The sequence below is a fragment of the Triticum aestivum genome, chromosome 5D (assembly GCF_018294505.1).
Source record: "Triticum aestivum cultivar Chinese Spring chromosome 5D, IWGSC CS RefSeq v2.1, whole genome shotgun sequence".
Lineage (NCBI taxonomy): Eukaryota > Viridiplantae > Streptophyta > Magnoliopsida > Poales > Poaceae > Triticum > Triticum aestivum.
The window spans coordinates 25,201,528-25,226,582 of record NC_057808.1 but is presented as its reverse complement, the minus strand read 5'-3'; the positions used below and the strand labels follow the sequence as shown (position 1 = coordinate 25,226,582).

Below are 25,055 nucleotides of genomic sequence, written 5' to 3'. Positions count from 1 at the left end.
CCTTGGACACAAAGCTGAATCTGAGGCCTACAGAATACTGTATTTAGTTATTCTGCAAGGTTCCACTTCACAAATACACATTGATATCTCCATGCAACCAACACTGGTTATTCAAAGAGACTAGTCCCTCCCTCCCTCCCTCTCTCTGTACACAGATCAGCTAGAAATATAAGACTACTAACCGAAATTCTCCAGCCTCCTACAAAACCCAAAAGAGCATCGATGAATAAAGACAGTGGTAACAGTCGCCGTCGCAGCGAGGACGTCGTACCTTGCGCCTGATCTCGATGCCCTGCACGATGAGACCACTCTTCCAGTTCAATTGTTTCGTCTCCGCGAGACCGAAGGTCACGTCACCATCTTCATCTTCCTCGCAGAAGAAGTCGCCCAGCTCTAGCTCCATCCAACCATCGGCCCTTTCGGGAAGAACCATTCCGACGCAGCATTGCTCATGCTCACGGACTTGCCCTTGGAGGCAGACCGTGTTGGTTGATATGTTGGCGAGTCCAGCCCGTAGCAACCGGCTACCAACTTGTACACCATGTACGCTGTGTAGGCTGAGCGCGGGGACAGCATCTTAGTTTGTATCTTGCCGCGGATGTCCAGCCAGCATACTTCCTTGAGTTGAGCGCCCTCGGAGAACCTGGATGGAGTCCAAATAGCTAGGGAGGGTCATCTTTGAGAAACTGACTTACTTCAACTTGGCATGTCTGAATATATCACCGAAACTGATTTCGATTATAGCTAGTTAGTATGTCTATGTTGGCGGCAACTACTGGTAGTATGTATTAGTTTAGCTTTGACCCAACTAGAATTGGATGGACGAGAAAACGCAGCAGCACCATCGACCAAAGCAATTGCAATCAAGATGACATAGGAAGGCAGCATCATTCAGCAAACAACACAAGGTTGTTGTTGCCGTAGCCTTGCCGTGCCTTTCACTGGAGCTCTCACTCTCTCTTGATTGTTGTTGCCGTAGCCTTGCCGTGCCTCTCACTGGAGCTCTCACTCTCTCTCGCTCAGGACTAGAGGAAAGGAGGAAGAAGAACGAGGCACTGGACACGAGAGGTTTTTCAGCGCAGTACGCCACCCGCAGCACGAACTGCGTTCCTTTTTTCCTGAGCACGTACTCAGTCCCGGCCACTCGATACACAGAGACCTTTGCGGCTTTATACGCGCGCTCGTCCGCACGCACTCGCCCACGCCCCGCGTCCTCACGCCGTACCTGGCTCGCGCTCCCGCCGCTCCCATACGCGGACGACGCGGCCACCAACGGCCTGGACGCGCTCATTCCTCCGGCTCCATCGCCAGCAGTCCAACGCACGCCCGCACACTCCCTACACCGGCCACTACCTAGTCAAACTACACACACGCACTAACTACGTGCTAACTACATGCACTCACACACACGCACTCACACACACGCACGGCCACGGAACCGGCGCGCCCTGGCTCGCACCCGACGCATCCTGCGGTGGCTTATGCCCAACAAAGGTAGCCGCATGCAATGGAGAGGAGGGCAAGCGAATGCGAATTAACCTAGTGCCGCCGGCGAGAGGGATCCAGGTCCAGTAGTCCGGCGTGTCGCCCCACGCGATGGACAGCTCCCTCGCCGACAGCATGTAGCACTTGGTGCCGGTCTCCCTGTCCAGCCACATGCTCTGCACGCGCACACACCACATGTACGGGATCGATAGTCAGCGATCAACCGAATTTCTTTCTCACCGCAGGTTGTATACATTACATTACACGTACGTACCACGAGTCCGTCGGGGAGGAGGACGGGGCTGCTGGATAGGCGAAGGAACAGGTCCTTCTTCCTGTGCGGCGGTGGGAGGTCGCGGCCACGGGGAAGGAAGCAGGCCAGGAAGGCCCGGGAGACCGCCGTGGTGCGCGGCGCCGGCTCTCTGTCGGCAAGTGGCCGGAGTCGGCCGCGGCATGGAAGGCCCAGGAGACCGCCGTGGCGTGACAGGCGTCACGCGGTGCCGTGCAGGACAGCGTGATACGTCTTCGTCGTATCTATAATTTTTGATTGTTCCATGCCAATATTATACAATCTTCATATACTTTTGACAACTTTTTATACTATTTTTGAGACTAACATATTGATCTAGTGCCCAGTGCTAGTTCCTGTTTGTTGCATGTTTTATGTTTCGCAGAAACCTCATATCAAACGGAATCCAAACGGCATAAAAACAGACGGAGAATATTTTTGGAATATTTGGAAAATATGGGAAGAAGAATCAACGCGAGACGGTGCCCGAGGGGGGCACGAGGCAGGGGGCGCGCCTCTGACCCTCGTTGGCCCCCCGTAAGGTGGTTGCTGCTCTTCTTTGGCCGCAAGAAAGCTAATTTTCGAAGAAAAATCTGGGCGAAGGTTTCAATCCAATCGGAGTTACGGATCTCCATATATAGACGAAACGGTGAAAGGGTAGACGAGAACACAGAAACAGAGAGAGACAGAGAGACAGATCCAATCTCGAAGGGGCTCTCACCCCTCCCATGCCATGGAGGCCAAGGACCAGAGGGGAAACACTTCTCCCATCTAGGGAGGTGGTCAAGGAAGAAGAAGAAGGGGCCCCCCTCTCCCCTTCTCTTCCGGTGGCGCCGGAACGCTGCCGTGGCCACCATCATCATCACCGCGATCTTCACCAACACCTCCGCCATCTTCACCAACACCTCCATCACCTTCCCCCCTTTATCTACAGCGGTCCACTCTCCCGCAACCCACTGTACCCTCTACTTGAACATGGTGCTTTATGCTTCATATTATTATTCAATGATGTGTTGCCATCCTATGATGTCTGAGTAGATTTTCGTTGTCCTATCGGTGGTTGATGAATTGCTATGATTGATTTAATTTGCTTGTGGTTATGTTGCTGTCCTTTGGTGCCCATCATATGAGCGCGCGCGTGGATCACACCATAGGGTTAGTTGTATGTTGATAGGACTATGTATTGGAGGGCAAGAGTGACAGAAGCTTCTACCTAGCATAGAAATTGATGCATACGGAATTGAAGGGGACCAATATAACTTAATGCTATGGTTGGGTTTTACCTTAATGAACGTTAGTAGTTGCGGATGCTTGCTAATAGTTCCAATCATAAGTGCATAGAATTCCAAGTCAGGGATGACATGCTAGCAGTGGCCTCTCCCACATAAAATTTGCTATCGGTCTAGTAAAGTAGTCAATTGCTTAGGGACAATTTCGCAACTTCTACCACCACCTTTCCACACTAGCTATATTTATTTTATTGTGTTTTTATCTAAACAGCCCCTAGTTTTTATTTACGTGCTCTTTATTATCTTGCAAACCTATCCAACAACACCTACAAAGTACTTCTAGTTTCATACTTGTTCTAGGTAAAGCAAACGCTAAGCGTGCGTACAGTTGTATCGGTGGTCGATAGAACTTGAGGGAATATTTGTTCTACCTTTAGCTCCTCGTTAAGTTCGAAACTCTTACTTATCGAAAGAGGCTACAATTGATCCCCTATACTTGTGGGTTATCAAGACCTTTTTCTGGCACCGTTGCCGGGGAGTCATAGCGTGGGGTGAATATTCTTGTGTGTGCTTGTTTGCTTTATCACTAAGTAATTTTTATTTGCTGTTCTTAGTTGTTTTCTATCTTTAGTTATGGGTAGGAAACGCAAAATACCAAAAACATTAGTTGTACCTACTGAACCAATGGTTGAAGAACCACTCAAAATCTATCACACTCCTGAAGCTTTTTACTTGGATCATCTTCGATCCCTTTGTGCTCGTGCTGAAACCTCAACCAGCTTAGTTGAGGGAAAATCCTTAGATGAGCATGCTTGTTATGTGCGACACCATATATCTGAAAAGGGAAACGTTTACTGGATCAAATTCATCATTTGCAATGCTATGCTTGGAATTTATGTGAAATATATGATGTTACTTGTTGTTCTGAAAACCCTAAGAAACACCTTCCCTACCAATGTGAGTTTATTGATAATGGAATCGTATCTTCGTATGCTAAGGGTGTTTATAATTACTATGATGTTCAACAAATTGAAGAATTTTTTGCTTTTAAGGGTGCTTATGAAATTGCTTCTTTGATTGAAACGTATGATGCTACTCTTTACAAATCTGAAAATTTTGCCATACTTGAATATTGTTATGAGAATTATGGTTCTAATGCCTATGTTAAACCATATATCGAGGTCTCCTCCGCTGTCCAAGAAGAGACTAATATTTTGCAGGAGTCTATGGAAGAAGAAATTGATGAAACTGTGACACTAGTAGGAAATGGGGCTTTTACCCCGGTTCATAAGGGCCTTTAGTCCCGGTTCTGGAACCGGGACTAAAGGGTCGTTACTAATGCCCTAGCCCTTTAGTCCCGGTTCTTACACGAACCGGGACTAAAGGCCATCCACGTGGCCGGTGGGGGGAGCTCAGGCAGGAGGGCCTTTGGTCCCGGTTGGTGCCACCAACCGGGACCAATAGGCATCCACGCGTCAGCACCTGGCAGGAGCTGAGGTTTTTGTTTTTTTTGAAAGGGGGTGGTTTAGGGGTTTTGGGGGGTTAATTTAGGTGTTTCATATATTGTGTTAGCTAGCTAATTAATAGAGAGAAGTGTCCTCTCTTATCTCCGTGCTTGGTCGACGCTACGTACTATATACGTATGGAGAGGAGTAGACACGCTAGCTAGTAATCAAATGAAGGAAACAGAAGATCGTCATGAACATATGCATACAGAGAGAAGTGATATCGACCACCTCTCCTTCTCCGAGAGATTGGTCGAACAACAAGTTCTCGTATATCTATCCGACACTACCGGCTACATATATACAATAATTATCTCTTACAATACAATCTCCTAATTAAATTGTATGAACACAGGGTCCACATAGTATTCTCCGTTTTCAGCGATCACGTGGTCAAGGAAGAATGCCGCCAATTCCTCTTGAATTCCTCGCATACGATCTTCTGCTAGGAGTTGATCCCGCTTCCGAAAAATCTAATTTGAAGAAGGGGGTCAATACATATATATATGAATAAATGAAAATCAACACAAATGATGGCAATAAAATAAATTTGTGAATATTATTGCTTACGCACTTCATATTGTTCTTCAGTGTAGCCCCGCTCACAGGTCGTGTAGCGGATGGACTCGCAAACGTAGTATCCACAGTAATTATTCCCGGGTTCCTGCCACAACCACTTTACAAGAAATAGAGGTCAATCTAACTGATAAGCAAGCATGCTAAATGGTATTGATCAAACTAGCGCTTGAATCACTAGGAGATGCGCGGAACATGCTACTATAGTACTTACTTTCGGGTGTTTAAATTGCAGCTTCTTCGGCAGTCCCGGAGCTTTTGAGGTGAATTTTCTCCAAACCCTGCCAGACAAAGAAAACAATTACTTGATATCAGGAAATGAACAAAGTTGCTGATATGGTGGATAATGATCGATTTAACTTACTTCTGGAGCATTTGAGTCATGTTCGCATAGTCCTGGGGATCTTTTCGTTTCGAGTCTAAGACGGTTACTACTCCCGGCTCAAGCTTAATCTCTAGGAGAATATAGTGGAAGCTGCGCATGCATGCATAAGTCATCAATTACATTACCATAACCTGGACTAATAAGGGAAACCGAATATGCACAAGACAGTAACACTCACTTGAAGTTGTAAGGAAAGAGTATTATATCTTTGTTTTGATTTAATACCAACGATTGTAGCAAGTTGGCCTCGGCTTCTTTGGGATTTTTTTCAACCGTATATGCATCTATGAGATTTGTGTTAATGAACCCAATATCACCGATTTGTCTTTTCTTCAATTCGGCGATCTTCAATCTGCATAATATAGTGAGGATAAGTATAAATACATGCAATGAAAGAGCTGACCTATATAGAGAGACTTAATGACAGAAGTAGTACTACTTACAGACAGTAGCAAGTGATCGTTGTTTTATCGAGGGACTTTAGATTGTAAAACTGGAAGAAATCCTCAAATGGAACATTCAGCAGTTCAATTCCAACGAGGTCATGCTCCGGCTTAACTCTCAGCGTCAAAGTACTCATCCCATCAGACTCTCTGCAGGTTTTCATGTACCAATCATGTAGTCTTCGCATCATCGTGCTTAGAGATCTGACATCTTTGACGAGAGGCTTCCCGTAATGGTATTTGTGGTTGTCCACCTCCATGATTTCATAATGTACATCGTCGGGCAGGTAATCTCCAAGATTGCTATAACCGGGCACCATACCCGGATCATTAGCGACGATGTCTTTTGACACCTTGAGCGGGGGGCACGATTGGTTCGCTTGTTCGCCGAGCTGGGCAATTTTTTTCCCAGCTCGTCGTTCTTTCATCCTTTTATCACTGACAGTACTTCCCGACCGCTCCGCTTCGGCATATGCCTTTCCAAGAACGCGCTCATAGTTGCCTCTTGGCGGAGACTTTGGTGGTTTTGTCAGGGCAGCCAGAGTGTGCTTTGCTTTCACCGGATCTACCTTCTCCTCCGGAGGTGGATGTTTGTTTGCTTTGTCCCCTTCAAAGAAGTTCTTCACTTCGGCTCGCACGATCTTCGCGTTCTCCTCCTCGGTCCTCTCATATGGTAACTTCTCTGGAGTCTTCAGAGAAGGACCGAATCTGTATTGCCTCCCGCCTCTGGCAGCTGTACTGCTAGACGCCGGCAGAGCAGACGGAGCGGCTGCGGCTGTCTTCTTTCCTTGCTTACGAGGCGGAGGAGAAGGACTACGACGCGCCGGAGCAGCCGCAGCGGCGGCGGGTCTCTTCCGCCCTTGCTGACGAGGCGGAGAAGGAGGAGGCTGGCTGCCCTGGCGCGCCGGCGCTGGCGGAGAAGGAGGCGGAGTGCCGCCACGCGCCGGAGAAGGAGGCTGAGTGCCCTGATCACTCGCCGGAGGAGGAGGCGGAGGAGGAGGCGGAGTGCCCTTACTCGCCGGAGCCGTCCAGTTCGGAAGCTTGATGAGCTCCTTCCGCCATAGGCATGGAGTCTTCAGAGCTAAACCCAGCCGAGTCTCCCCTTCACCGGTAGGGTGGTCAAGCTGGAGGTCCTCAAATCCCTCCGTTATTTCATCCACCATCACCCTAGCATATCCTTCTGGAATCGGCCGGCAGTGGTAGGTTGCGCCGGGTTCAGTAGGTAAAACAGAGCCAACAGCCGCCTTGACTTTCAAGTTCTGCCATTCCGCCATAAGGTGGCAATGTTGAGACTCCGTGATAGCATCCACGGGGTAGCTAGGAGTAGCCGCATGCTCCAGCTGAGGCAGCTCGGTGGAAGCCACGCTGCTTCTACGCTGAGATGGCGGTGTAGCTTCGGGGGCAGTTTCGGCATCTCTATTGCCGTCTCGTTCCTCTAGCACTTGAACCCTTTCGTGCAGACGCTGAATTTGGATCTGCTCCACTTTTTTCCTCCTCTCCTGGGTTTTGTAACCGCCCGCGTCCGGAAAACCAGCCTTCCACGGAACGGAGCCTGGCGTGCCTCGTGTCCGTCCAGGGTGCTCAGGATTCCCGAGGGCCATTGTGAGCTCGTCGTTCTCTCTGTCTGGAACGAACGTCCCTTGCTGCGCTGCATCGATATAGTGCTGAATCTTCTTGACGGGTATTGCAAGTTGCTCGTCCGTCCAACGACACCTCCCTGATACAGGGTCCAAGGTTCCGCCAGCCCCGAAGAACCAAGTCCGGCAACGGTCTGGCCAGTTCATTGTCTGTGGTTCGATCCCTTTATCAAGCAGATCATTCTCAGACTTGGCCCACTTAGGCCGGGCTTTGAGGTAGCCACCTGACCCCGTGCGATGGTGAAGCTTCTTCTTCGCAGCATTCATCTTGTTTGTCGCTGACATCTTCTTACTCTTTTCCGATGTCTTGTGGGCCACAAATGCGGGCCTGTGATCTCTGATCTTCTCATACCGGCCGATGAATTCAGGTGTCTCTTCTTTGTCGACAAACGTTTTCAGCTCATTCTTCCACCTCCTGAATAGGTCTGCCATCTTCTTAAGAGCATGAGACTTGATTAATTGCTCTATAACTGGCTTCTCCGGATCCTCCTCTGGCGGTAGGGTGAAATTTGCCTTCAGCTCAGTCCAAAGATCATCTTTCTGCATATCATTGACATAAGACACCTCAGGGTCTTCCTTCTTAGGCTTATACCATTGGTGGATGTTGATCGGGATCTTGTCCCTAACTAGAACCCCGCACTGAGCAGCAAAAGCATCCTTTGTCCGGAGGGGTTCAATCGGTTGGCCGTCGCGCGCGATTGCTGTGATCTCAAACCTTTCATCCGAGCGCAACTTTCTCTTCGGGCCTCGTCTCTTTACCGCAGTTGTGCTCGATCCGGAGGGCTAGAAAAAAGAAGAAAGGCGAGTGTTAATTAATATGTGTACATACCAAAACAATGAATGCATCAATTAGCTAGTCAGCACAGGCTTAACTAATATATTTACCTGGCCGGACTCTGTTCGGTCACCGGAGCCGTCACCACGGGCTCCTTCTTGCACCAGCATTGGGTCACCGGAGCCATCATAATCATGTCTTTCCTCCTCCACTCTTCGATCACCGCAGCCAGCTTCTTCACCCTGTTCTTCCAGACCATCATTGTCATTAAGATACGACAAGATATCACCTCCGGCTAAGATTATGTCCCCCAACACCTCTTCTGCTTGCTCATCTCGTCCGTGCTCCATTGTTTCTGCAAATATTACAACATGGCAATTATTACACAAACATGACAGTAGGTGGATATATTAGTGCAAACGCAGACCTAGCTTATTCCGGGTTTGGGGTGGCCTAGGCAACGCTTCAAGGGTAGGGCGCGGCGGGAGGGGGTAGGAGACCGACATCGTTTTTTTCTAGGGTTTGGGTGTCCTCGAGAGTTTTGGTCAAGCGAGAGGGCCGGGGGGTGCTCCCGTGGTATTAGTTATCACGGTCGAGAGGGGGTATACATATCGACCGTCCATCATGTCGAAGTTATTTGGGAGGGAGTTATATATATCGACAACGACGACATACATACACGGGAAAATAATGTTATCGAGGAGGGGGTATATATCGACCCCCCCCCCACGTGTTGAAGTTATCGGGAGGGGGTTTTATATCGACAACGACGACATACATACACGGGAAAATAATGTTATCGAGGAGGGGGTATATCGACCCCCTCTCGTGTTGAAGTTATATCCCCCGTCGTGTTGAAGTTATCGGGAGGGGATAATATCGACAACGACAACATACATACACGGGAAAATAATGTTATCGGGGAGGGGGTATATCGACCCCCCCTCCCTCGTGTTGAAGTTATCGGGAGGGGTATATATCGACGACGACAAACCCGATAAAACATAAGAAAACGAAGAAGAAATAAAAAGAGGAGAGAAGAAGAAAGGAATAGAGGAGAGGATTGAAGAAAAAAAAAAAGAAGAAAAAAAAGAGGAGAAGAAGAAAGGAATAGAGGAGAAGAAGAAAAAATAGAATATTTTCTATTTTTTCTTCTTCTCCTCTATTCCTTTCTTCTTCTCCTCTTCTTTTTCTTCTTTTTTCCTCTTCTTATTTATATCTCCTCTTCTTCCTCTCCTCTTCTTCTTTCTTTCCTCTTCTTATTTTCTTCTTTCCTATCCTTCTTTTTCTTCTTCTTCCCTTCCTAGCTAGATATATAAAACTTTTCTAAAATTGTAACTTTTGCATATATAAAACTTTTCCATGTGGATCATCATTTCTCATATATATCGAATATATATCCATTGTCATATATAAAAACTTTCTATATATGAACAAAAAAACATTTTTGACATATATATTCATACATTTTGAACATCTACATACATACAAATTTTTTGTGTTCACATATACATTATAGCTAGCCACATACACATATACATCACATATGTACAAAAAACTTAAACTAATAAAAATAAAAAAACAGAGCCGGGGCGGCGGCTCTCACAGCGGGGGCGGCTAGGACGATGGCGACGGCGGGGGCGGGGGCGGCAAGGGCGCCGACGCACGGGGCCGGGACGGGGCGGGGGCGGCGAGGGCGCCGACGAGCACACGCGGGCCGGGCAGGGGGGCTCGGGGCGCCGAGGCGGCGCGCGCGAGCAGGGGAGCACGAGGCGGGGCGGCGCGTGGGGGCAGGGCGACGGCGATGAGCACCGGGCGGCGACCCGTCGAGGCAAGGGTGCGGGGCGACGGCGATGAGGAGCGGGCGGCGACGGCGAGCACGGGCAGCCTGGCGGCGTCGGGGGCAACTAGCGCGGTATGTCGAAAATTTCCTAAGTGTGGACTTATATAGGAAAGCCTTTAGTCCCGGTTCGTGGCACCAACCGGGACTAAAGGTGGGCATTAGTCCCGGTTGGTGCCACCAACCGGGACCAAAGGCCTCTTTTCAGCAGCCCAAAGGGCGGGAAGCGGCGGCCTTTGGTCGCGGTTGGTGGCACCAACTGGGACTAAAGGGGAGGCATTGGTCCCGGTTGGTGCTACGAACCGGGACCAATGCCACCCTTTGGTCCCGGTTCGTGCCACCAACCGGGACCAAAGGCCTTGCGCTGCCCGCGGCCAAAAGTTTAGTCCCACCTCGCTAGTTGAGAGGGGCTCGGAGTGGTTTATAAGCTCCACTGCGGCTGCCCTCTCGAGCTCCTCTCAAATGCAGGCTTACGGGCCTAATGTCACACTGTGCTGTCTGTTGGCCTATTGGGCCTTCTGCGGGCCTGAATCCTGGCGCAGGTTGGGTTTCTAGTCGTATTCAGGCCGTGGTGGCCCAATAGATGGCAATTTTTTAAATTTTTTGCATTATTTATTTTCTTTTGTTTTTTGCTTTATTTTTTAATTCTTTTTGCTTTTAGGTCAGCAAAATTATAAACTGTCTGTTAGTGCCATTAGTTTTAGAAAACATATAAACTTTCTATTAGTGCCATTAGTTCTTTATGAAAATTCTTTTTGCTGTATTTATTTTTTATTTTCTTTTTTGCTATATTTATTAGCAGGCTTACGGGCCTAACCTCTCTGCACTCAGGGCTTATAAAGCATTTCAAATGAACTCTGAAAAGGTTGAAAGTTGGCATGGTATCATCATTTCATCCACATAGCATGTGCAAGAAAGTTGAGAGGGTTACGGCAAAAACTAGATGCACTTCTTGTACAAAACGGACAATGGTATCATACTCGTCTATTACAAAGTTGGCATGCTATCATCATAATAGTTGCGGGAGAAAGTCTTCACTTTTTCTTCGCTTGTGTCATTTGCTTATTGCGCCGTAACCATGGATAATCTTCATCGTTTATCAGGATGCTTGGGTCAGCCTTGACTTTGAAGGGAGGAATTTCATGAAACTTTTCATAATCTTCAGACATGTCTGTCTTGCCCTCCACTCCCACAATGTCCCTTTTTCCTTAAAGAACTATGTGCCGCTTTGGCTCATCGTATGATCTATTCGCTTCCTTATCTTTTCTTTTCCTCGGTCTGGTAGACATGTCCTTCACATAGATAACCTGTGCCACATCATTGGCTAGGACGAACGGTTCGTCAGTGTACCCAAGATTGTTCAGATCCACTGTTGTCATTCCGTACTGTGGGTCTACCTGTACCCCGCCTCCTGACAGATTGACCCATTTGCACTTAAACAAAGGTACCTTAAAATCATGCCTGTAGTCAAGTTCCCATATGTCCATTATGTAACCATAATATGTGTCCTTTCCCCTCTCGGGTGCTGCATCAAAGCGGACACCGCTGTTTTGGTTGGTGCTCTTTTGATCTTGGGCGATCGTGTAAAATGTATTCCCATTTATCTCGTATCCTTTGTAAGTCAATACAGTCGAAGATGGTCCCCTGGACAACGAGTACAACTCATCACAAACAGTGGTGTCACCTCTGAGATGTGTTTCCAACCAACTGCTGAAAGTCCTGATGTGTTCACATGTAATCCAGTCGTCACACTGCTCCGGGTGTTTGGAGCGCAGACTGTTCTTGTGTTCATCGACATACGGGGTCATCAAGGTAGAGTTCTGTAGAACTGTGTAGTGTGCTTCAGACCAAGAATATCCGTCCCTGCATATTATTGAGTTCCCCCCTCCAAGCGTGCCTTTTCCAGTCAGTCTCCCCTCATACCGCGATTTAGGGAGACCTATCTTCTTAAGGCCAGGAATGAAGTCAACACAAAACCCAATGACATCCTCTGTTTGATGGCCCATGGAGATGCTTCCTTCTGGCCTAGCGCGGTTACGGACATATTTCTTTAGGACTCCCATGAACCTCTCAAAGGGGAACATATTGTGTAGAAATACGGGCCCCAGAATGACAATCTCGTCGACTAGATGAACTAGGACGTGCGTCATGATATTGAAGAAGGATGGTGGGAACACCAGCTCGAAACTGACAAGACATTGCGCCACATCACTCCTTAGCCTTGGTATGATTTCTGGATCGATCACCTTCTGAGAGATTGCATTGAGGAATGCACATAGCTTCACAATGGCTAATCGGACGTTTTCCGGTAGAAGCCCCCTCAATGCAACCGGAAGCAGTTGCGTCATAATCACGTGGCAGTCATGAGACTTTAGGTTCTGGAACTTTTTCTCTGGCATATTTATTATTCCCTTTATATTCGACGAGAAGCCAGTCGGGACCTTCATACTGAGCAGGCATTCAAAGAAGATTTCTTTCTCTTCTTTCGTAAGAGCGTAGCTGGCAGGACCTTCATACTGCTTCGGAGGCATGCCGTCTTTTTCGTGCAAACGTTGCAGGTCCTCCCGTGCCTCAGGTGTATCTTTTGTCTTCCCATACACGCCCAAGAAGCCTAGCAGGTTCACGCAAAGGTTCTTCGTCACGTGCATCACGTCGATTGAAGAGCGGACCTCTAGCTCTTTCCAGTAGGGTAGGTCCCAAAATATAGATTTCTTCTTCCACATGGGTGCGTGTCCCTCAACGTCATTCGGAACAGCTAGTCCGCCGGGACCCTTTCCAAAGATTACGTGTAAATCATTGACCATAGCAAGTACGTGATCACCGGTACGCATGGCGGGCTTCTTCCGGTGATCTGCCTCGCCTTTGAAATGCTTGCCTTTCTTTCGACATTGATGGTTGGTCGGAAGAAATCGACGATGGCCCAGGTACACATTCTTCCTGCTTTTGTCCAGGTATATACTTTCAGTGTCATCTAAACAGTGCGTGCATGCGTGGTATCCCTTGTTTGTCTGTCCTGAAAGGTTACTGAGAGCGGGCCAATCGTTGATGGTTACAAACAGCAACGCGTGCAGGTTAAATTCCTCCTGTTTGTGCTCATCCCACGTACGTACACCGTTTCCATTCCACAGCTGTAAAAGTTCTTCAACTAATGGCCTTAGGTACACATCAATGTCGTTGCCGGGTTGCTTAGGGCCTTGGATGAGAACTGGCATCATAATGAACTTCCGCTTCATGCACATCCAAGGAGGAAGGTTATACATACATAGAGTCACGGGCCAGGTGCTGTGATTGCTGCTCTGCTCCCCGAAAGGATTAATGCCATCCGCGCTTAAACCAAACCATACGTTCCTTGGGTCAGCTGCAAACTCAGCCCAGTACTTTCTCTCGATTTTTCTCCACTGCGACCCGTCAGCGGGTGCTCTCAACTTCCCGTCTTTCTTACGGTCCTCACTGTGCCATCGCATCAACTTGGCATGCTCTTCGTTTCTGAACAGACGTTTCAACCGTGGTATTATAGGAGCATACCACATCACCTTCGCAGGAACCCTCTTCCTGGGGGGCTCGCCGTCAACATCACCAGGGTCATCTCGTCTGATCTTATACCGCAATGCACCGCATACCGGGCATGCGTTCAGATCCTTGTACGCACCGCGGTAGAGGATGCAGTCATTAGGGCATGCATGTATCTTCTGCACCTCCAATCCTAGAGGGCATACGACCTTCTTTGCTGCGTATGTACTGTCGGGCAATTCGTTATCCTTTGGAAGCTTCTTCTTCAATATTTTCAATAGCTTCTCAAATCCTTTGTCAGGCACAGCATTCTCTGCCTTCCACTGCAGCAATTCCAGTACGGTACCGAGCTTTGTGTTGCCATCTTCGCAATTGGGGTACAACCCTTTTTTGTGATCCTCTAACATGCGATCAAACTTCAGCTTCTCCTTTTGACTTTCGCATTGCGTCCTTGCATCGACAATGACCCGACGGAGATCATCATCATCGGGCACTGGTTCCTCTTCATCTTCAGCAGCTTCCCCCCTTGCAGCATCATTGGGCACATCGTCTGGTTCCTCTTGATCTTCAGCAGCTTCCCCCGTTGCAGCATCATTGGGCACATCGTCTGGTTCCTCTTGATCTTCAGCAGCTTCCCCCGTTGCAGCATCACCGTATTCAGGGGGCACATAGTTGTCATCGTCCTCTTCTTCTTCGCCGTCTTCCATCATAACCCCCATTTCTCCGTGCCTCGTCCAAACATTATAGTGTGGCATGAAACCCTTGTAAAGCAGGTGGGCATGAAGGATTTTCCGGTCAGAGTAAGACTTCGTATTCCCACATGTAGGGCATGGACAACACATAAAACCATTCTGCTTGTTTGCCTCAGCCACTTCGAGAAAATCATGCACGCCCTTAATGTACTCGGAGGTGTGTCTGTCACCGTACATCCATTGCCGGTTCATCTGCGTGCATTATATATAATTAAGTGTGTCAAAAACCATTACAGAACATCATGAATAGATAATTAAGTGACCAAATTAATAGAAGTTCATCATCACATTAGAACCAAAGTACATACATAGTTCTCATCTAACAACATATATATAGCTCTCCAGAGCATCTAATTAATTAAACCATACATTGAAACTATGTAAAACATTTCAATGCGAAAACAAATGCGATCATAATCGCAACCAAGGTAACAATTGATCCAACGGCATAATGATACCAAGCCTCGGTATGAATGGCATATTTTCTAATCTTTCTAATCTTCAAGCGCATTGCATCCATCTTGATCTTGTGATCATCGACGACATCCGCAACATGCAACTCCAATATCATCTTCTCCTCCTCAATTTTTTTATTTTTTCCTTCAAGTAATTGTTTTCTTCTTCAACTAAATTTAACCTCTCGACAATAGGGTCGGTTAGAATTTCCGGTTCAACCACCTCCTAGATAAATAAAATCTATGTCACGCTGGTCGGTATATTTGTCATAAACAATAAATGAATCAAATAGTTATAAAAAGATAATATATACCACATCCGAATCATAGACAGGACGAGGGCCGACGGGGGCGGATACCAAAACCATCGCACTATGTAATAAGAAGGAATAAAATAGTAAGAAAATTAGACAAGTATCTATCTAAAGTAAGAATTTTTTTCTTTCAAAAAGAAGATAAGAACAAGAGGCTCACCACGGTGTTGCCGGCGACGAGATCGGCGCGGGCGGTCGACGGCGGTGAAGACGGGAATGGGACGTGACGGGCCGCTAAACCTAGACAAATCTCAAGGAAAATGGAGCTTTGTGGTCGAGCTTCGAGAGGACAAAGCTTAACTAGTGTGGCTCGGGCATTTCATCGAACACCTCATGTGCATAGGAGGTGAGCTAGAGCACCACAAAGCCCTCCCCTCGCCGGCCAGAGAAAAACAGAGCACTCCAGTGCTCTGCTCACGGGCGAGGGGTATATACAGGCACCTCATTGGTCCCGGTTCGTGGCATGAACCGGTACTAAATCCGGGCCTTCTGTCTCGGTTCATGCCAAGAACCGGGACAAATGGTTGTGGGCCAGGAGCGAGGACCATTAGTCCCGGTTCATGGCTCGAACCGGGACAAATGGTTCCATACGAACCAGGACCAATGCCCACGAGGCCCCGGCCGGCCCCCTGGGCTCACGAACCGGGACCAATGCTCACATTAGTCCCGGTTCGTGACTGAACCGGGGCTAATGTGAAAACTGCCCTGTGACCAAAGCCCAGTTTTCTACTAGTGTGAGCTCATTGGATGAAAAAGATGATGAGGAGAGCGAAGAACAAAAGGAGGAAGAGCGGATTAGCTACCCGTGCCCACCTTCTAATGAGAGTAACTCTTCAACTCATACATTGTTTAATTTCCCTTCATGCTTACCGAAGGATGATTGCTATGGTGATTGTTATGATCCCGTTGATTCTCTTGAAATACCCCCTCTTGATGATGCTTGCTATGCTTGTGGCCAAGATGCCAACATGAATTATGCTTATGGAGATGAACTTGCTATAGTTCCTTATGTTAAAAATGAAATTGTTACTATTGCACCCACGCATGATAGTCCTATTATCTTTTTGAATTCTCCCGATTATACTATATCGGAGAAGTTTGCACTTATTAAGGATTATATTGATGGGTTGCCTTTTACCGTTGCACATGATGATTTTGATGAATATAATATGCATGTGCTTGCTGCTCCCACCTCTCTATGTTTCCAATATGATAAAATTGCAAGAAACTGTTTATACTATGCATTGGCCTTTACTATGTGTGCATGATTGTTCTTTTATAACATGCCGATGCATAGGAAGAGAGTTAGACTTCGTCTTTGCTTGATATATGTTGCTTTGTACTCACTACTAAATGCCAAATCATTGCTAATTAAAATTGGCTTTGATATACCTTGGGATCCGGGTGGATTCACTACTTGAGCACTATATGCCTAGCTTAATGGCTTTAAAGAAAGCGCTGCAGGGAGACAACCCGGAAGTTTTAGAGAGTCATTTATTTCTGTTGAGTGCTTTTATATAGTTTAAAAACAAAAAAATAATAAAGAGGGGAACTCAAAACTTTTTCAAAAAGAAAAGTGAAAGTGAGATAGACGAGCATTGTGAAAGTGGGGGACGTCCTTGAACTTTGTTCATGCCCATGGAAACTTTGTGAATCTTAATTACAGAAACTTTTCAACTAAAATAATTATCCTCTTGTACAATTCCATTGTATTATAAAAATAATGTGCCAAGGTTTGCCTTTAGGATGTTTACAATGCTTGTTGGTTTGTACGGTGCAGGACAGAAACTTTGGCTGTAGTGCGTGATTTTACATTTTTAACTGGGACGTCAAATGGTTCTGATTCATTTTGCACTGTCTTTCTATACAAATGTTTTATTTTTTATAATTTTTGTAGAATTTTTCAGGTATCAGAAGTATGGTGAATGTTCAGATTATTGCAGACTGTTCTGTTTTAGACAGATTCTATTTTTGATGCATAGTTTGCTTGTTTTGATGAAACTATCGATTTATATCAGTGGATTAAGCCATGAAAAAGTTATACTACAGTAGACACAATTAAAAAACAAAATATGAATTGGTTTGCAAAAGTACTTAGAGTAGTGATTTGCTTTATTATACAAACGGATCTTACCGAGTTTTCTGTTGAAGTTTTGTGTGGATGAAGTGTTCGATGATCGAGAAGGTCTCGATGTGAGGAGAAGGAAGAGAGGCAAGAGCTCAAGCTTGGGGATGCCCAAGGCACCCCAAGTAAATATTCAAGGATACTCAAGCGTCTAAGCTTGGGGATGCCTCGGAAGGCATCCCCTCTTTCTTCAACAAATATTGGTATGTTTTCGAATTCGTTTCATTCATGTGATATGTGCAGATCTTGGAGCGTCTTTTGCATTTAGTTTTCATTTTTCTTTTATGCACCATGCTGGTATGAGATAGTCCTTGGTTGATTTATAGAATGCTCTTTGCACTTCACTTATATCTTTTGAGTATGGCTTTATAGAATGCTTCATGTGCTTCGTTTATTTCATTTGAAGTTTGGATTGCCTGTTTCTCTTCACATAGAAAACCGCCATTTGTAGAATGCTCTTTTGCTTCACTTATATTTGTTAGAGCGTGGGCATATCTTTTGTAGAAAGAATTAAACTCTCTTGCTTCAATTATATCTATTTAGAGAGATGACAGGAATTGGTCATTCACATGGTTAGTCATAAAATCCTACATAAAACTTGTAGATCACTGAATATGATATGTTTGATTCCTTGCAATAGTTTTGCGATATAAAGATGGTGATATTAGAGTCATGCTAATGGGTAGTTTTGGATTAGTAGAAATACTTGTGTTGAGGTTTGTGATTCCCGTAGCATGCACGTATGGTGAACCGTTATGTGATGAAGTCGGAGCATGAGGTATTTATTGATTGTCTTCCTTATGAGTGGCGGTCGGGGACGAGCGATGGTGTTTCCTACCAATCTATCCCCCTAGGAGCATGCGCGTAGTACTTTGTTTCGATGACTAATATACTTTTGCAATAAGTATGTGAGTTCTTTATGACTAATGTTGAGTCCATGGATTATACGCACTCTCACCCTTCCATCATTGCTAGCTTCTTCGGTACCGTGCATTGCCCTTTCTCACCTCGAGTGTTGGTGCAAACTTCGCCGGTGCATCCAAACCCTGTGATATGATACACTCTGTCACACATAAGCCTTATTATATCTTCCTCAAAACAGCCACCATACCTACCTATTATGGCATTTCCCATTCCGAGATATATTTCCATGCAACTTCCATCATCATCATATACATGACTTGAGCATTCATTGTCATATTGCTTTGCATGATCGTAAGATAGCTAGCATGATGTTTTCATGGCTTGTCCGTTTTTTGATGTCATTGCTACGCTAGATCATTGCACATCCTGGTACACCGCCAGAGGCATTCATATAGAGTCATATCTTTGTTCTAGATATCGAGTTGTAATATTGAGTTGTAAGTAAATAAAAGTGTGATGATCATCATTATTAGAGCATTGCCCCAGTGAGGAAAGGATGATGGAGACTATGATTCCCCCACAAGGCGGGATGAGACTCCGGACTTTATCAAAAAAATAAAAGAGGCCAAAGAAGCCCAAATAAAAAAAAGAGGCCAAAGAAGCCCATCAAAAAAAAAAGAAGGTAAAAAAAGAGAGAAAAGAGAGAAGGGGCAATGTTACTATCCTTTTACCACACTTGTGCTTCAGAGTAGCACCATGTTCTTCATATAGAGAGTCTCTTGAGTTATCACTTTCATATACTAGTGGGAATTTTCATTATAGACTTGGCTTGTATATTCCGATGATGGGCTTCCTCAAATGCCCGAGGTCTTCATGAGCAAGCAAGTTGGATGCACACCCACTTAGTTTCTAGTTTGAGCTTTCATACACTTATAGCTCTTAGTGCATCTGTTGCATGGCAATCCCTACTCCTCACATTGACATCAATTGATGGGCATCTCCATAGCCCGTTGATTAGCCGCGTCGATGTGAGACTTTCTCCTTTTTGTCTTCTCCACACAATCTCTATCATCATATTCTATTCCACCTATAGTGCTATATCCATGGCTTGCGCTCATGTATTGCGTGAGGGTTGAAAAAGCTGAAGCGCGTTAAAAAGTATAAACCAATTGCTCGCCTTGTCATCGGGGTTGTGCATGATGTTAATATTTTGTGTGGTGAAGATGGAGCATAGCCAGACTATATGATTTTGTAGGGATAACTTTCTTTGGCCATGTTATTTTGAAAAGACATGATTGCTTTATTAGTATGCTTGAAGTATTATTGTCTTAATGTCAAATGATAGACTATTGCTTTGAATCACTCATGTCTTAATATTCATGCCATGATTAGATATGTGATAAAGATTATGCTAGGTAGCATTCCACATGAAAAATTATCTTTTTTATCATTTACCTACTCGAGGACGAGTAGGAATTAAGCTTGGGGATGCTGATACGTCTCCGTCGTATCTATAATTTTTGATTGTTCCATGCCAATATTATACAACTTTCATATACTTTTGGCAACTTTTTATACTATTTTTGGGACTAACATATTGATCCAGTGCCCAGTGCCGGTTCCTGTTTGTTGCATGTTTTATGTTTCGCAGAAACCCCATATCAAACGGAATGCAAACGGGATAAAAACGGACGGAGAATATTTTTGGAATATTTGGAAAATACGGGAAGAAGAATCAACGCGAGACGGTGCCCGAGGGGGGCACGAGGCAGGGGGCGCGCCCCACCCCCTGGGCGTGCCTCTGACCCTCATGGGGCTCCCGTAAGGCGGTTGCTGCTCTTCTTTGGCCGCAAGAAAGCTAATTTTCGGAGAAAAATATGGGCGAAGGTTTCAATCCAATCGGAGTTACGAATCTCCATATATAGACGAAACGGTGAAAGGGTAGACGAGAACACAGAAACAGAGAGAGACAGAGAGACAGATCCAATCTCGGAGGGGATCTCGCCCCTCCCATGCCATGGAGGCCAAGGACCAGAGGAGAAACCCTTCTCCCATCTAGGGAGGAGGTCAAGGAAGAAGAAGAAGAAGAAGGGGCCCCCTCTCCCCTTCTCTTCCGGTGGCGCCGGAACGCTGCCGTGGCCACCATCATCATCCCCGCGATCTTCACCAACACCTCCGCCATCTTCACCAACACCTCCATCACCTTCCCCCCCTCTATCTACAGCGGTCCACTCTCCCGCAACCCGCTGTACCCTCTACTTGAACATGGTGCTTTATGCTTCATATTATTATCCAATGATGTGTTGCCATCCTATGATGTCTGAGTAGATTTTCGTTGTCTTATCGGTGGTTGATGAATTGTTATGATTGATTTAATTTGCTTGTGGTTATGTTGCTGTCCTTTGGTGCCCATCATATGAGTGCGCGCGTGGATCACACCATAGGGTTAGTTGTATGTTGATAGGACTATGTATTGGAGGGCAAGAGTGACAGAAGCTTCTACCTAGCATAGAAATTGATGCTTACGGGATTGAAGGGGGACCAATATAACTTAATGCTATGGTTGGGTTTTACCTTAGTGAACGTTAGTAGTTGCAGATGCTTGCTAATAGTTCCAACCATAAATGCATAGAATTCCAAGTCAGGGATGACATGCTAGCAGTGGCCTCTCCCACATAAAATTTGCTATCGGTCTAGTAAAGTAGTCAATTGCTTAGGGACAATTTCGCAACTCCTACCACCACCTTTCCACACTCGCTATATTTACTTTATTGTGTTTTTATCTAAACAGCCCCTAGTTTTTATTTACGTGCTCTTTATTATCTTGCAAACCTATCCAACAACACCTACAAAGTACTTCTAGTTTCATACTTGTTCTAGGTAAAGCAAACGCTAAGCGTGCGTACAGTTGTATCGGTGGTCGATAGAACTTGAGGGAATATTTGTTCTACCTTTAGCTCCTCATTGGGTTCGACACTCTTACTTATCGAAAGAGGATACAATTGATCCCCTATACTTGTGGGTTATCACAGCGCCGCCGACAAGTGATCCTCCGGCAGGCGCGTGATCTCGCAGGGCTCAGCCGGTGCCTCCTCGTCCTCGGTCGATCTGCTTGACTTCGGTAAAAGCGGACACGTGCAACGACCCAGCGGTAAACCCCATTTTACTTTTTCGTCCGTTTAGTGTCCGTTTCACCCTATCTCTGGCCCAAAGTTGGTCTGGATTTAACGCAAAAACGGATAGAAAACGGACACCTCGACGTTCTCTTCATCCGCTGTGTCCGGGCGTGCCCTACATGTCACGCTCTCTCTCTTTTCTCTCCTCTAGCCCACCGTGTCCACTCACCCACCAACGCGTGCAGCCACGGGCTTTTCTACCAGAGCGGCGCGGAGTCGGCTGGAGCGGGACGCGGCGCGGCGCAGGCGGCGACCGGAGCAGGGTGCGGGCGCGAAGCAGGCGGCGGGCGAGCTTGGTGCGGACGCCGGAGAGCGCGCGGGCGCGAGCTCGGTACTGGCGAATGTGGCAGGCGCGGGGCCGCGCTCTGGTGGGCAACGACATGCGGGCGGGGGGTGCGGACGTGGGGCGGAGCTCAGTGACGTTGGCTTGGTGTGCGGCGCGCAGGCGAGGGCGGGAGGGAGAGGCAGACGCAGGCGAGGGCAAGTGGGCGAGGTCAAGCGCGCGGGCAGGCGAGGGCGTGGGCGGGCGGGCGAGCTCGACGGGGCGCGGCATGCTCGACGGAGAGCAGGCGCGGGTGCGGTGAGCTCGGCAGAGAGCAGGGGCGGGCGAGCGCGCGGGCGCGGGCGGCGAGCGCGGCGCAAGGGGCGGGAGTGGCGAGGCAAAGCGTGCGGGCGGTGGCACAAATACGAACCCGCGGGCGGGCGGCAGGGCACAGCAGCAGGTGACGACGCGCCCGCTGCTGCAGGGTGACGAGCGAGCGGGGTCTGCTGCAGCTACCGGCGTGCGCGGGCGAGCTTGATGTCTACTACACAACCTTCTTCTTGTAGACGTTGTTGGGCCTCCAAGTGTAGAGGTTTGTAGGACAGTAGCAAATTTCCCTCAAGTGGATGACCTAAGGTTTATCAATCCGTGGGAGGCGTAGGTCGAAGATGGTCTCTCTCAAACAACCCTGCAACCAAATAACAATGAGTCTCTTGTGTCCCCAACACACCCAATACAATGGTAAATTGTATAGGTGCACTAGTTTGGCGAAGAGATGGTGATACAAGTGCAATATGGATGGTAGATATAGGTTTTTGTAATCTGAAAATATAAAAACAGCAAGGTAACTAATGATAAAAGTGAGCGTAAACGGTATTGCAATGCTAGGAAACAAGGCCTAGGGTTCATACTTTCACTAGTGCAAGTTCTCTCAACAATATTAACATAATTGGATCATATAACTATCCCTCAACATGCAACAAAGAGTCAATCCAAAGTCACTAATAGCGGAGAACAAACGAAGAGATTATTGTAGGGTACGAAACCACCTCAAAGTTATTCTTTCTGATCGATCTATTCAAGAGTCCGTAGTAAAATAACATGAAGCTATTCTTTCCGTTCAATCTATCATAGAGTTCGTACTAGAATAACACCTTAAGACACAAATCAACCAAAACCCTAATGTCACCTAGATACTCCAATGTCACCTCAAGTATCCGTGGGTATGATTATACGATATGCATCACACAATCTCAGATTCATCTATCCAAACCAACACAAAGTACTTCAAAGAGTGCCCCAAAGTTTCTACCGGAGAGTCAAGACGAAAACGTGTGCCAACCCCTATGCATAGGTTCATGGGCGGAACCCGCAAGTTGATCACCAAAACATACATCAAGTGGATCACGTGATATCCCATTGTCACCACAGATAAGCACGGCAAGACATACGTCAAGTGTTCTCAAACCCTTAAAGACTCAATCCGATAAGATAACTTCAAAGTGAAAACTCAATCCATTACAAGATAGTAGAGGGGGAGAAACATCATAAGATCCAACTATCATAGCAAAGCTCGCGATACATCAAGATCGTACCATCTCAAGAACACGAGAGAGAGAGAGAGATCAAACACATAGCTACTGGTACATACCCTCAGCCCCGAGGCTGAAGTACTCCCTCCTCGTCATGGAGAGCGCCGGGATGATGAAGATGGCCACCGGTGATGGATCCCCCCCTCCGGCAGGGTCCGGAACAGGGTCCTGATTGGTTTTTGGTGGCTACAGAGGCTTGCGGCGGTGGAACTCCCGATCTATTCTGTTCTCCGATGTTTTAGGGTATATGGATATATATAGGCGAAAGAAGTCGGTAAGGGGAGCCACGAGGGGCCCACGAGTGTGGAGGGCGCGCCTGGGGGGGTGGGCGCGCCCCCCTACATCGTGCTCTCCTTGTTGATTCTCTGACGTGTACTCGAAGTCTCGTGAATTGCTTCCATTCCAAAAATAACTCTCCCGAAGGTTTCATTCCGTTTGGACTCCGTTTGATATTCATTTTCTGCGAAACACTGAAACAAGGGAAAAACAGAAACTGGCACTGGGCTCTGGGTTAATAGGTTAGTCCCAAAAATAATATAAAAGTGTATAGTAAAGCCCATTAAACATCCAAGATGGATAATATAATAGCATGAATACTTCATAAATTATAGATACGTTGGAGACGTATCAGCATCCCCAAGCTTAATTCCTGCTCGTCCTCGAGTAGGTAAATGATAAAAGAAATAATTTATGAAGTGTGAATGCTAGCAGGTGCATAAGTTTGATCAATGATAATTTCAATCACCTTTTCTAGCATCATTATATGTCATAACAGTAGCTCATATCATAAAGCTTCTCATGATCAAGTAACAAACTATTCACATGTTAAATTATATATCATAAACTTTCTTGAAAACTAACAAACAGTTCTCAGTCATCAAACAATTGCAATTGATCTTATTTTCAGCAAGGGTCTATGTAAGAGCTTTGATTTAGCAAATCCCACATACTCAACTATCATATAGTCTTCCATGATTGCTACTACTCAAAGCATATTTTCAGAACAAATAGCATCCATCAAACACAGAGAAAGATAGGGGCTTAATGTTTCGCCTCCCAACTTATTTATCATATAGATAATTGTCAACAATAATAATTCATGATCAAATATATTTGAATGGCCATATATGCTTAGATCTTTCCATCACATGATGCTTGCCAACTAAAGAATAGGTTGGAATGAGAAGGAATACTACTGACTCTTGCATAAAAGTAAAAGATAGGCCATTCGCAGAGGGAAGCAGGGATTTGCAGAGGTGCCAGAGCTCGAAGAAAAAACAGAGATGAAAATAATTTTGAGAGGTATGCTTTCATTGTCAACATAACGACCAAGAGTTCCCCATATCTTCCATACTAGATACATTATAGGCAGTTCCCACGCAGAAAGGTAAAGTTTTTACTCCCCCTCCACCAACATTCACACTCCACGGCTTGTCCGAAACAACGGGTGCCGTCCAACTATCAACATTCCTGGGGGAGTTTTGTTTAAATTATTTGTGATTTTGTTTTTGATCTTTTGATCATAGGACTGGGCATCCCAGTTACCAGCCATTTTCTCGTGAATGATGAGCGGAGTCCACTCATCGTGAAAATAACCCACCTAGCATGGAAGATACTGACAGCCCCTAGTCGCTACATGAGCGATTCGGGCATACAAAATAGATTATTATTTCAAGGTTTAGAGTTTGGCACATGCAAATTTACTTGGAACGGCAGGTAAATACTGCATATAGGTAGATATAGTGGACACTCATGGAAGAAACTTGGTTCAAGGAATTTGGATGCACAAGCAGTATTCCCGCTTAGTACAGATATTTTGGCTAGCAAAGGATTCTAAATAG

The 25,055-nt window shown here is 46.3% G+C and overlaps 1 pseudogene; it reads right to left on the bottom strand.

Annotated features, from left to right (window-relative positions):
- Window positions 1-199: 199 nt before the first annotated feature.
- On the bottom strand, window positions 200-21,913 carry LOC123120159 (F-box protein PP2-B10-like; annotated as a pseudogene).
- Window positions 21,914-25,055: the final 3,142 nt, after the last annotated feature.